Source organism: Bison bison, unplaced genomic scaffold (assembly GCF_000754665.1).
Source record: "Bison bison bison isolate TAMUID 2011002044 unplaced genomic scaffold, Bison_UMD1.0 scf7180017864302, whole genome shotgun sequence".
In the NCBI taxonomy this organism is placed as follows: Eukaryota; Metazoa; Chordata; class Mammalia; order Artiodactyla; family Bovidae; genus Bison; species Bison bison.
The window spans coordinates 1338958-1351726 of NW_011494874.1; positions in this window are offsets into that span (position 1 = coordinate 1338958).

A 12769-nucleotide genomic window follows, 5' to 3' on the forward strand; every position below is an offset into this window, starting at 1 on the left:
GTTTTCGAAATACACCCTTGAGGAGGACCTTGGGTTTTGTCAGCCCAGCATCTCCCAAGAGGCAGCCCATGCGCACCACCCCTCTCCCAGCTGTTGGCTTGGGGCTTCCCCATCTCTGACCAGGACGTGACCCAGGTCTGGCCAATCAGAAGGCCCCAGAACTCTGGCTGCAGTGATTGGCTCCTCAAGGGCACATGACCTGGTCAGGCCAATCAAGGCTCTCGCCTGAACTTTTTCTTGGAGCTCTCAATGAGGAAGGGATCTCACTCCCTGAAATCAGGACCCAAGGCTGTAAAGCCTAGAACTTCCAAGGCCAGGCCAGGGATGGCACAGGCGAGACGGGCTGAGGGGCTAGAAGCTAGAGGAGGCACTTGCCCTGCAAGGGCTCGCTCCCCCACGCCAGTCCAGGCCCTGTTCACTGAAGCTCTTCTTACACCCCCAGTCTATGCAGAAAGGCCAGTTGAGTCTGATACAATCTTCTGACCTGTCCCCACTGCTCACGCCCCATAAGCCAGGCCTGAAACCCTGGCTTTTTAAATAGAGCCATTGGAGATCCTGAGATAGAGAGATTAGAGATCCTGCTACAACTCATAGAATCCTGAATAATACAAATAAGTAACCACTAACCCAGTGCAGAAGGAAAGAACGGATATGCTGTGCCCTGCTTAGTCACTCAGTCATGTCCGACTCTTTGTGACCCCGGGGACAGTAGCCCACCAGGCTTCTCTGTCCCTGGGGATTATCCAAGCAAGAATACTGGAGGGGGTTGCTGTGCCCTCCTCCAGGGGATCTTCCCAGGTTGGGAAGACCTGGGAATCGAACCCAGGTCTCCCGCATGCTGGCAGAGAAAGTCTCCTGTGAAAGGCTTAAAGATAATAGCTAATGTCTTCAGGTATATAACTCTGCCTGGTTCTGCTCTTGAGGTAGAGATCTTGGGTTCTTTTAATTCACCCAGTAATCCCATGGGGCTCATCCATGCCTTGTAGGTAAAGAAACTGAGGCACCTAGAGGTAAAAACATCTGTCTGAACCACGTGGCCCCACGTGCCCCACAGCAGGTCTCAGCCACAGAGCCATGCAAGCCACATGCCTCACCAGAGACCTAGGAAGGCAGGGAGGATGAAGTTTGAGGATGTGGGTAAAAGACCTTGTTTGATTCTACACATACCGTGTGAGCATGCCTGCATGCGTGCTCAGTCATGTCTGACTCTTTTGCAACCCGCTGGTCTCCTCTGTCCATAAGATTTCCTAGGCAAGAATACTGGAGTGGGTAGCCGTTTCCTTCTCCAGGGGATCTTCCCAACCCAGGGATCTAACCCTCATCTCCTGCGTTGGCAAGGGGATTCTTTACCAACTGCGCCATCTGGCAAGCCCTTTGATTCTACACACAGTGTTTATAATTGTTTTTTATATATTTATTTCATTTATTTGTATATCTGGCTGCCCGGTCCTCAGTTGCAGCACGAAGCATCTTCGATCTTCGTTTTGGGACCTTTCAGTAACAGCATGTGACCTCTTAGTTGTGGCACACAGCATCTAGTTCCTTGACCAGGGATCAAACCCTGGGCCCTGGTTTGATTGCAAGCATGTTGTCTTGGCCACTGGACCACTAGGGAAGTCCTGTGTTTATAATTCTTACTCTTTCTTTTTTTAGTTTTAGTATTATTGTTAGATGGTTTGTTAGAAATTTGCTAGGCAAGGAATAGCTTCTACAAAGCTGGAGCCAGGAAGAAGGGTGTATGCTGGGCTGTGGCAGAAAAACAGCCAGAAGCCAGTCCTGGGAAGGTTCATTCCCCCAGAAGACTCTTAGGAAACTGAGATTCCAGGCAGAAATTTTAGCTGTCCTAGGAGTTCTTGCCTGGAAAATCCCATGGACGGAGGAGCCTGCTGGGCTCCAGTCATTAGGGTCACTAAGAGTCCGGCACAACTGAGCAACTTCACTTTCACTTTTCACTTTCATGCATTGGAGAAGGAAATGGCAACCCACTCCAGTGTTCTTGCCTGGAGAATCCCAGGGACGGCGGAGCCTGGTGGGCTGCCGTCTATGCGGTTGCACAGAGTCGGACACAATTGAAGCGACTTAGCAGCAGCAGCAGCAGGAGTTCTTAACCTGTAACCCGTGGATAGAGCTCAGAGGTACCATGAAGCCCCTGGAGGGTAGTTACAGGTTTATTTAAATGAACCTTTAACTGAAATCTATCATTTTCTTCAATTATGAATGTAGGCGATATTAGCAATGGCTAGGGCTCTGTCTACCCATAGAAATCATGATACTGTCTCATCACATTACATGTTGGAGAGATCTCAGAACAGTGTGTACACTCAGCTCCAAAATCACAGCAGATATTAGACCTGCCTCCAGATTTTGTTACTTAAATGTGTTAATAACTGAAGAAAAACTCAAAATGGATCATATACCTAACTGGAAGAGCTAAAACTATAAAATTCTCAAGAGAAAACTCAGGAGTAAATTTTCATTTCACAAGGAGAGACTTAGAGTTAAGCACAGACATTTTTTTCTTTTTTTAAGCACAGACTTCTTAAACACAGTTCCAAGAGCATAAGGAACAAAAAGGAAAAAATAGGTAAATTGGACTTCATCAAAATTTGAATATTTTGTTTTTCTTTTACAAATGATACTATCAAGAAAGTTAAAGACAGTCCACACAATGGGAGACGATATTTATAAATCATACCTGGTAAAGGGTTTGATCTAGAATATGTAAGGAATTTTCACAACTCAGTAATAAAAGATGAACAAGCCAATTTATTTATTTCTTTATTTTTGACTGTGCTGGGTCTTCGTTGCTTTGCAGGCTTTTCTCTAGTTGTGACAAACAAGCGCTCCTCTCTGGTTACGATGTGCGAGCTTCTCTTTGTGGTGGCTTCTCTTGCTGTGGAGCAGGGCTCTAGGGTGAGAGGGCTTCAGCAGTGGTGACGCTGGCCTCCAGAGCACAGGCTCGGTAGCTGTGGTGCACGGGCTTGGTTGTCCCACGGCATGTGGAATCTTCCCAGATCAAAGATTGGGAAAACCCATGTCTCCTGCATTGGCAGGCGGGTGCCTTACCACTGAGCCACCAGGGAGGACCTAAACCAATTTTAAAATGGATAAAAGTATCTAAACATTTCTGTGAAGAAGATGTACAAATGGTCAATAAGCACATCAAAAGATGCTCGACAATAGCCACCAGGGAAATGAAAATCAGAACTGCAATGAGATAGCACCAGGTATCCATCCCATAGGACGGCTGTCATGAAGAAAGAGTAGTGATAACAAGTATTGGGAGGAGGAGGAAACGTTGAAACCCTCATACACTGCTGGCGGAAATGTGAAATGATACAGCTGCTTTGAAAAATAGGCTGGCAGTTCCTCAAAAAGTTAAACATAGAGTTACCATGCAACCCACCAATCCTACTTTTAGGTATATAACCAAAAGAATGAAAACATACACCCACACAAAACCTTGTGCACACATGCTCATAGTGGTGTTATTCACAACAGTCAAAAAGTGGAAACAAGGACTCCCCTGGTAGTCCAGTGGTTAAGGATCCACCTTCCAAATAAAATGTCATGTCAAAAAAAAGCAAAAAGAATCCACCTTCCAACGCGGGGGACACGGGCAGGATCACCGGTTGGGGAACTAAGATCCCACAGGCCTCAAGGCAACCAAGCTCACACACTGAAGCTAGAGAAGCTCACGAGCCACAGCGAAGACCCAGCGCAGCCCAAATAAAAGGGAATAAAAAGTGGAAACAGCGTAAATTCGTCAACTGACGAACGGTTAAACAAAACGTGGTCTATTCATAAGACGGAATTTTTTTTAACTTTATTATATAATGTTTTTTGGCATCGCCACAACATGTGGGATCTTAGTTCCCCCATCAGGAACTGAACCTGTGGCCCCTGCATTGGAAGCGCAGAGTCCTAACGACTGGACCACCATAAGATGGGATATTATTCAACCATAAAAAGGAAAAAATAGACACATGCTATAATATGGATGAGACTTGGAAACATTATGTAGGATGAAAGAAGCCAGTCACAAACGAGCACATATTATATGATGCCCTTTATAGAAAATGCCCAGAATTGACAAATGAATAGAGACAGAAAGAAGAATGCAGGGAGCCAAGGGCTGGGAGAGGAGGGCACTAGGGAGTGAAATGCTGGGTGTGGGGTTTCTGTCTGAGGTGATGGGATGTTCTCAAACCGCTGGTAGTGCTGGTCCCAGACTCTGACTGTACTAAAAACCACTGAATTGTACGGGTTTCCCAGGTGGCGCACTGGTAAAGAATCGGCCTGCTCGTGCCAGGAGACGCCAGAGATGGAGGTTTGATCTCTGCTAATTGTGTCCGACTCTTTGCGACCCCATGGACTGGAGCCCTCCAGGCTCCTCTGTCCATGAGATTCTCCAGGCAAGAATACTGGAGTGGGTTGCCATTTCCTCCTCCAGGAAATCTTCCCAACCCAGGGATCAAACCCGTGTCTCCTGCATGGGCAGGCAGACTCTTTACCACTGAGCTGCCTGGAAAGTCCATGGGGTGGCAAAGAGTCGGCCACGACCGAGCAGCTGAGGGCACACACACACTGAACTGTACACTTGAAATGGGTACATTGTATAGTTTGTAAGTGCTTTTGGTAAAGCTGTTTTCAGTCAAGCCTCCCCGCTGGGCCTGGAGGTCTTGGGTCCGGCTCCCCGCTTTGGCTTCCTCTGGGATGCCAGGACCAGCATAGTGACTACAGGAAGGGCCCCTTAGGTCCTGTCTTGCAGCTCCCTGCTCAGTCAGGTCCCCGCTGTGCAGTCTGTGAGCCCCCAGGTGGAGTCTTGCAGCCTTGACCCTTCCGTTACAATAGAGGTCAGAGGCCCAGTCGGAGCCTGCCATCAGGGAAGGACTCAGGAGCAGAAGAACCAGGGCCAGGTCCTTCTTGCCCTGTTCCTGCCGCCCTTCCTTCAAGTAGCCTCAGGAATATGTCCATCTTTATCTAAGAAGCCTCCCCAAGAGGCTTGGGAGATGGCCACAGGCCTGGGGTAAGTGGCAGAGGGGAGCGCAGGCTACAGGCCTATGGAAGGTCAGCTGAGACAGACCCCATCCCCAGGCCTGCAGGTAGCCACGGGGAGTGTTATCGCTAGAGCTCAAAGGCCCTGCAGCCCCAGGTCTGTCTCGTTTCCCCACTTTGGGGGACCTCTGCCTTCCTGGGGTTGCTTGGGGCATGCCGCTCCCACCAGGCCACATGGCCCACTGCGTCCTGTCTCAGCTCACGGGTCACCTCCTCCAGGGAGCCCTTGTGCCCTCCCTGACCACCTGAGGCCCCTGTCCCAGCCCAGGTCCCTGTGATCCTGCTTCCTGGCACCAGTCACAGTGATAACCATCTTGTGGGGCTCTGTGTTTCTCTCCTTCTGGAATGTAAGCTCTATGAGGCCACTCTGATCTGAGGGCCTCACACACAGCAGGGTTCATTAAATCACCTCTGCTAAGCGTCCTGGGGTCAGTCTGGGATGTTTCGACAAAACCCAAGTCAGAGTGTAAACGTGTCGCCGTGCAATAAACACTGAGCATGTGTGGCTTCCCAGGTAGCCCCGCGGCTGGCACATGCCAGCTTTCAGGCTGCCGCCAGCTGTACCCAGACATTTAGACACTCAGAGACAGGGTGTCTGTCATCTAGAAACTGCCTTCCAGCGTGTGGTTTCCTGTCCAAGGACACACCCCTTATCTACAGGAGGGACAGTGGGAGTTAGCTACTCCTCTCCACCCCAACTCCACGGGATGCTGTGGCAGAAAAAGGCAAACCTGCTAAAGTCCCCCTGAGACAGACAGACACACGGACGGGGAGACAGATGGCCCTGGCAGGTGATGTGGGAGTGATAGGTCCTGGAGACAGGTCACTGCCTCAGGTGCCGGGCTCAGGGGAACCTTGCAGGGTCTTCTTCTAGGCAGGGCAGCTCAGGATACCTGGGCAGTTCCTCCTCCCTCCCAGCTTGAATGTGTGTCAGACACCATCCCTTTGCCCCAGGACATCCAGACAGTGTGTGTATGCTCAGTCGCTCAGTCCTCCCCAACTCTTGGAGACCCCATGCACTGTAGCCCGCCAGGCTCCTCTGTCCATAGGATTTCCCAAGCAAGAATACTGGAATGGGTTGCCATTTCCTCCTCCAGGGAATTCTCCCCACCCAGAGACTGAACCTGAGTCTCCTCTCTCTCTTGCATTGGCAGGCAGATTCTTTACCACTCACTACCGGGAAGTCCCAGGACAGCCGGAGACCTGGAACCTGCCTTCCCAATTCGCAACCCCCAGGCTTCCTGCTGAGGATACAATTTAAAGCCTCCTCAGCAAGCACCAGGCCCTGGGTGGGTATGGGTCTCCCCTCCCACCCTCTGATCCCTGCCCACCCACTCACCTCCTCCGGGACTGTGCACAGGCTGTTCCTGGCCTGGAGCCCCTGCCGCCTCTCGCACTGCCGTCACCTCCTGGGAGCCTTCCCACCTCCCACCTCCAGCAGCCAAGGCGGCCTCCCGCAGGCCCTCAGCTTTATCTCAGTGACAGTTGCGGCTCTTTGTTCTCATGTGTTATCACTCACTCACTGGACTCCACCTTGGCACCAGGACCTGTCTGTCTGTCCCACTCACAGCGTGCTCCAACCCTGGCCGGTGCCTGGCCTAGAGGAAAATATACCTCCAGATCCTCCTCGTGGCACCCACGTGGGGTGGGGGGCTGTTGAGAGTGGTGTAGGTGAAGGTAAGGCCGGAAGAAGACCCTTCACCACTTGCAGGAAGGGCTACTGTGGCCCAAGGGCGGGGCTCAGCAGAAGCCTCTCCCTGGTCCTCCCACCCTGTCACCAGCCTTCCTCCCTCTGGCCCAAGCATCTGTCTGTTTTTTTCTTAATTAAAAAAATTTTATTTTATTTTTTCTAATGGCAGAAAGAGAAGAGGAACTAAAGAGCCTCTTGATGAAGGTGCAAGAGGAGAGTGAAAAAGCTGGCTTAAAACTCAACATTCAGAAAACAAAGATCATGGCACCCGGTCCCATCACTTCATGGCAAATAACAGATGGGGAAAAAGTGGAAGCAATGATAGATTTTATTTTCTTGGGCTCCAAAATCACTGCAGATGGTGACAGCAGCCATGAAATTAAAAGACACTTGCTCCTGGGAAGAAAAGCTATGACAAACCTAGACAGCATATTAAAATGCAGAGACGTTACTCTGTCGACAAAGGTCCATCTAGTCAAAGCTATGGTTTTTCCAGTAGTCATGTACTGGATGTGAGAGGTGGACCATAAAGAAAGCTGAGTGCCAAAGAATTGATGCTTTTGAACTATGGTGTTGGAGAAGACTCCTGAAAGTCTCTTGGAGAGCAAGTTCAAACCAGTGAATCCTAAAGGAAATCAACCCTGAATAGTCATTGAGAGTTGGAATATTCACTGATGCTGAAGCTAAAGCTCCAATACTTTGGCCACCTGATTTGAAGAGCCAACTTATTGGCAAAGACTCTGATGCTGGGAAAGATAGGGCAGGAAGACAACGGGGCAACAGAGGACGAGACGGTTGGATGGCATCATGGACTCAATGGACACGAGTTTGAGCAAATTCCGGGAGATAGTGGAGGAAGGGAAGCCTGGAGTGCTGCAGTTCATGGGGCTGCAAAGAGTCGAACACAACTGAGCGACTGAACGAGGACAAGGATTTTTTTTTTTCTAGCAGCATCACACAGCTTGTGGGATTTTAGTTCCCAGACCAGGGATTGAATGCAGCCCCTCAGCAGTGAGTGCAGAGTCCCAACCACTGGACCGCCAGGGAATCCCCCTGAACATCTGTCTTGCTGATATCTGTCTTCCCACTGGCCTAGAACACGTGGGCCTCAGTGAAAGTTAGGGGTTCTGATGGGTGGCCCCGGAGGAAGGCGTCCTTTCAAGCAAGGGCACAACTCAATAGTGTCGGGCCGGTTTACCAAACACCCGGCATTTTCAGAGCCAGGGGAGGAATGGGGCAGACCTGGGGCAGCCCCGCCCCATCTCCAGGGTGCAGCCTCCGCCTGTTCAGACACCCCTCTGAGGAGCAGGTGAAGCCTGTCCCCGAGGGCTGCCTCAGAAATCTCAGGAAGCCTTCGAAGGAATGGAATGATGGTCGGTGGAGCCCATTCACTCACCTTCAGTCTTGCCCCAGAAAAGAAAAGAAAGTGAAGTTGCTCAGTCATGTCCAACTCTTTGCTACCCCATGGACTGTAGCCTACCAGGTTCCTCCATCCGTGGGATTTTCCAGGCAAGAGTACTGGAGTGGGTTGCCATTTCCTTCTCCAGGGGATCTTCCCGACCCAGGGATCAAACCCGGGTCTCCAGCATTGCAGACAGATGGTTTACCCTCTGAGCCACCAGGGAAGCCCTCAGTCTTGCCTCAAGCCCTACCAAAACGGACAGAAACAAGAGCAGCAAAATCTTGGAAGCCAAAAATCAGGTGGGTGAGTGGTCACTGACTTCACCCACAGCTAGAGCTGGTTCCAAGTCCCGCTGTGGGGGAAGGTGAGGCATCACCCCTGACCGTGCAGACCCCCAAAGCCCTCCCATCCACACTGTGGGCACCAGGCCCACCCCTCTTCCCCCGGCCCAGCCCAGGGGGAGGAGGGCTCACTACTTTCTTTTGTATTGAAACCTCCTCACGTCAACCCAATGAACTAAGGTGTGTGACTCCAGGTGGCAGAGGCGGCCAAGGATGGAGGGACCCCACCAAAGAAAGGCATGAACCGTGGGCCAACAGAGACTGCGCAGATGAGCCTGAGAGCAACATGCTAAGTGAAGGAAACAGGCCCCACGGCGTCTGATTCCATTTCTGTGAAATACAGAACAGGCAAGTCCACAGAGACAGAAAGCAGATCTGGGTTGTCCGGTGCTGGGGAAGAGGGAATAGGAGTGACTGTTTATGGGGCCAGGGTTTCCTGCCGAGGCGAGGAGAAGGATCTGCAACTGATAATCGAGATGGTTGCACAATACTGTGGATGGACCCAACTGCAGCTGAGCTATAGGCAGGCGCCACAATGGTAAAGTGATACATCTCACGTGTATTTTCTCTCTCTCTCTCTCAAGCACACACACATACAGGAACTGAGGGGCCAGGGTTGGAGCCCAGCCTTCAAAGTCAAGGCCAGGACCCCCCCAATAGGGCCAGAGGGGATGGTGGGGCAGCTGGTAGACGGCCTTGCATCTGGACGCAGCTGCGCACCCTGCACTCTGTCCCTCAGCCTTCTGACCCCAGCTCTTTTTTTTTCATTATGATTTTTATGGTTTTAATTTATTTTGGCTGTGCTGAATCTTCGTTACTGCAGCTTCTCTCTAGTCGTGGTGAGAGGGGGCTGCCGTCTAGCTGCAGTGCGAGGGTCTCTCACTGCGGTGCCTTCTCTGGTTGTAGAGCATGGGCTCTGGGGTCCATGGGCCCGGTAGCTGTGGCTCCCAGGCTCCAGAGCACAGGCTCAGTAGTTGCAATACACAGGCTTAACTGCCACCCCAGCTCTTTGCCTGGACGTGGTCTGTGATGGAGCGGCCTGGGTATCAGGCACCACCGTCATAGTGAGAGAAGCACCGGGGGCTGAGCACCCGCCAGTGCTCCCTGAGTGGGAGACACTGCTGGTACTATCTGCCCCAGCCTCCTCTCTCACTCACCCCTTGGTGGTCTCAGGCTGGCTTGTGGCCTTTGAGAACACCTCTACCCGATGACTCCCAGGTCTACATCTCCAGCAGAAACTCAGCCCTCAAGCCCGGCCGCCCGCTCCAGGACTGTCCGGTCCCATGGGCATCACGCCCTGGCCCCTCCCTAGGGACTGTCACCTCTTCTCCCACGCGCTCACTTCACAACTTTGGAGGCACCTTGCTTGGCTTCTCTCCTCCTCAAACTCCGCACCCGCCATCTGCTCAGCCCCCAGGCGTGTGCAGGATCCAGCCTCCAATGGTTCCTCCACAGTCCCCACCCGGGAGGAGACCTGTCACCTCTTACCTGGACTGTTACGACTGGCTTCTTGGCCTCTGCCAGAGGAAGACGGTGAAAACAAAAACCAGATCACGCCATTCCCCTGCTCTAAACCTTCCCCGGGCTGCCCTGGGGGCTCAGACGGTAAAGAATCTGCTTGCAGTGCAGGACATCTGGGATTGACCTCTGGGTCAGGGAGATCCCCTGGGGAAGGGAATGGCTACCCACTCCAGTATTCTTGCCTGGAAAATCCCATGGACAGAGGAGCCTGGCGGGCTCTAGTCCAAGGGTTTGCAGAGTCAGACACCACAACTGAGTGACTAACACTTTCACTTTTCAGACCCTCCAGTGGCTCCCACCTTATTCAGAATGGAAACAAAGGCTTTCCCATGGCTCAGCAGGACCCACCCAAGCAGGCCCCTGGGACCTCCTGGACCCTGTCTTGTCACCTGGCCTCCTCTCTGTTGCCACTTGGCTGTCGTCCCACTACCCCTCCTGCTGCTCCTCGAACAAACCAAGCTCGCCCAGCCCTCAGGGCCTTGGCACCTGCTGTTCTCTGTGCCAGGAGTGCGCTTCCCCTAAAGACCCCCTCGGCTCACTCCTTACCTCTTTCGGATCTGACCGCCCTTTTGAAACGGGCCACCCTCCACCCAACACACGTTTTCATTTGCACACGTCATCAGCTGGTGTGTTTTTGCCGAAAAAGGTTCATCTAGTCAAAGCCATGTTTTTTCCAGTAGTCATGTACAGATGTGAGAGTTGGACCATCAAGAATACTGAATGCCAAAGAATTGATGCTTTCAAACTATGATGCTGGAGAATCCTCTTGAGAGTCCATTGGACAGCAGAGAGATCAAACCAGTCAATCCTAAAGGAAATCAACACTGAATATTCATTGAAAGGACTGAGGCTGAAGCCGAAACTCCAATACTTTGGCCACCTGATGTGAAGAACTGATTCATTGGAAAAGACCCTAATGCTGGGAAAGATTGAAGGCAGGAGGAGAAGGGGGCAACAGAGGATGAGATGGTTGTATAGCATTACCGACTCAATGGATGTGAGTTTGAGCAAGTTCCAGGAGCTGGTGATGGACAGGGAAGGCTGGTGTGCTGCAGTCCATGGGGTTGCAAGGAGCTGGACATGACTGAGCAACTGAACCACAAATAACACTGTCTGGCTTGCGCTTAGGATGACAGCCGCTGGAGGGCAAGTATTCCTGTGTTCTTTGCTCACTCTGTTTCTCCAGAGCCTAGAGCAGTACATGGCACCCAGTGGGCTTCCGCAAGTATCTGATAAATGGATGCATCTCTTTACGGTGAGGACACCGGGCCCAGAGGGGCAGAGCAGTGCAGCTGTGACCAGCAGCTCCAGGGTTTCCTTCAGGCCTCTCTCTCGGGCTCCCAGATCCCTCCAGCCCACGGCGCTTGTTATTTCTGTTAGTAGCCGCCCGTATGCAAGACGGAGTGTTCTCACAGCGTCTTCTTGCTGAGAAGGCAAATATTCAAAAATACTTTGACAATGACATTCTCCACTTCCCCGAGGCTGTGTGAGATGCCAAAAATGATGTGACTAATTAGCGGCACCGACTCCCCGCACATCCTGGCATCTGTGTCTCCTGGGGAGAGGGCATAGTGTGCGAGACTTCTCTGGATGCTGCCAAGGGACCCCCAAGGCAGAGGGCGGTGGAGCTTGAACCTGGGCCAAGACTTGCTGCACTAGGGCCGCCCCAGGAGCCCCTGAGCCCATCCCTGGGGCTCTCTGGCCTCAGTTTCCCCATCTGTAAAATAAGAGGCTTCTGCCTCAGCTTCAGGTCTAAATGGGACCTGATCTGCTACAGGATGCTCTGACGCCATGTGCCAGCGTTGGTGAGGCTTGAGCGGTTTTATCTGAACCTCAGAGACTTGAGCCCCTTTCACTTAAGCCCACTCTCAGCCTCGTTCACTTTATTTATTTATTTTAATTTAGTTTTGGCTGCGCTGAGTCTTCGTTGCTCTGTGGGCTTCCTCCAGTTGCGCCGAGCGGGGGCTCCTCTCTAGTTGTGGGGCTCGGGCTTCTCATTGAGGTGACTTCTTTAGTTGCAGAACACAAGCTCTAGTCACGTGGGTTCAGTAGTTGTGGCGAACGACCTTAGTTGCATGTGGGATCTTCCCGGACCAGGGATCGAACCCGTGTCCCCTGCCTTCCTGCACCACCAGAGAAGCCCACAGCCTCCTTCACTCTTTGACTATGCTGTGGGGTCTTGTTCCCTGACCAGGAATTGAACCCAGGCCCTGACAGGGAGAGGGGAGAGTCCTAACCACCAGTGAGTATGAGTGGAAGTCGCTCAGTTGAGTCGGACTCTTTGGGACCCCATGGACTATACAGTCCAAGGAATTCTCCAGGCCAGAATACTAGAGTGGGGTGGCCTTTCACTTCTCCAGGGGATCTTCCCAACCCAGGGATCAAACCCAGGTCTCCTGCATTGCAGGTGGATTCCTTACCAGCTGAGCCACCAGGGAAGCGCTAACCACTAGACCACCAGGGAATTCCCATTAGCCTCTGCCGTCTTCACATCGGCTCCACACCCCGAGAGCGCCCTGCTGAGCCAGGTGCCGGGGACACAGCGACAGGGCCCCCCATCAAGGTTAGCTCTCTCCTGGCCCCAGTCCCCTTGAGACCAGGCTTTATTTGACCCTCGCAGCACCACGGGAGGCCTCCAGCACAGGGGTCATTGCTCCCACTTGACAGATGTGCAAAATGAGGCCTTGAGAAAGGAAGGGACTTGTTTGTTCCAGACAGCACAGGAAGCTGGGCAGGTGGAACCAGACCTTGAACCGA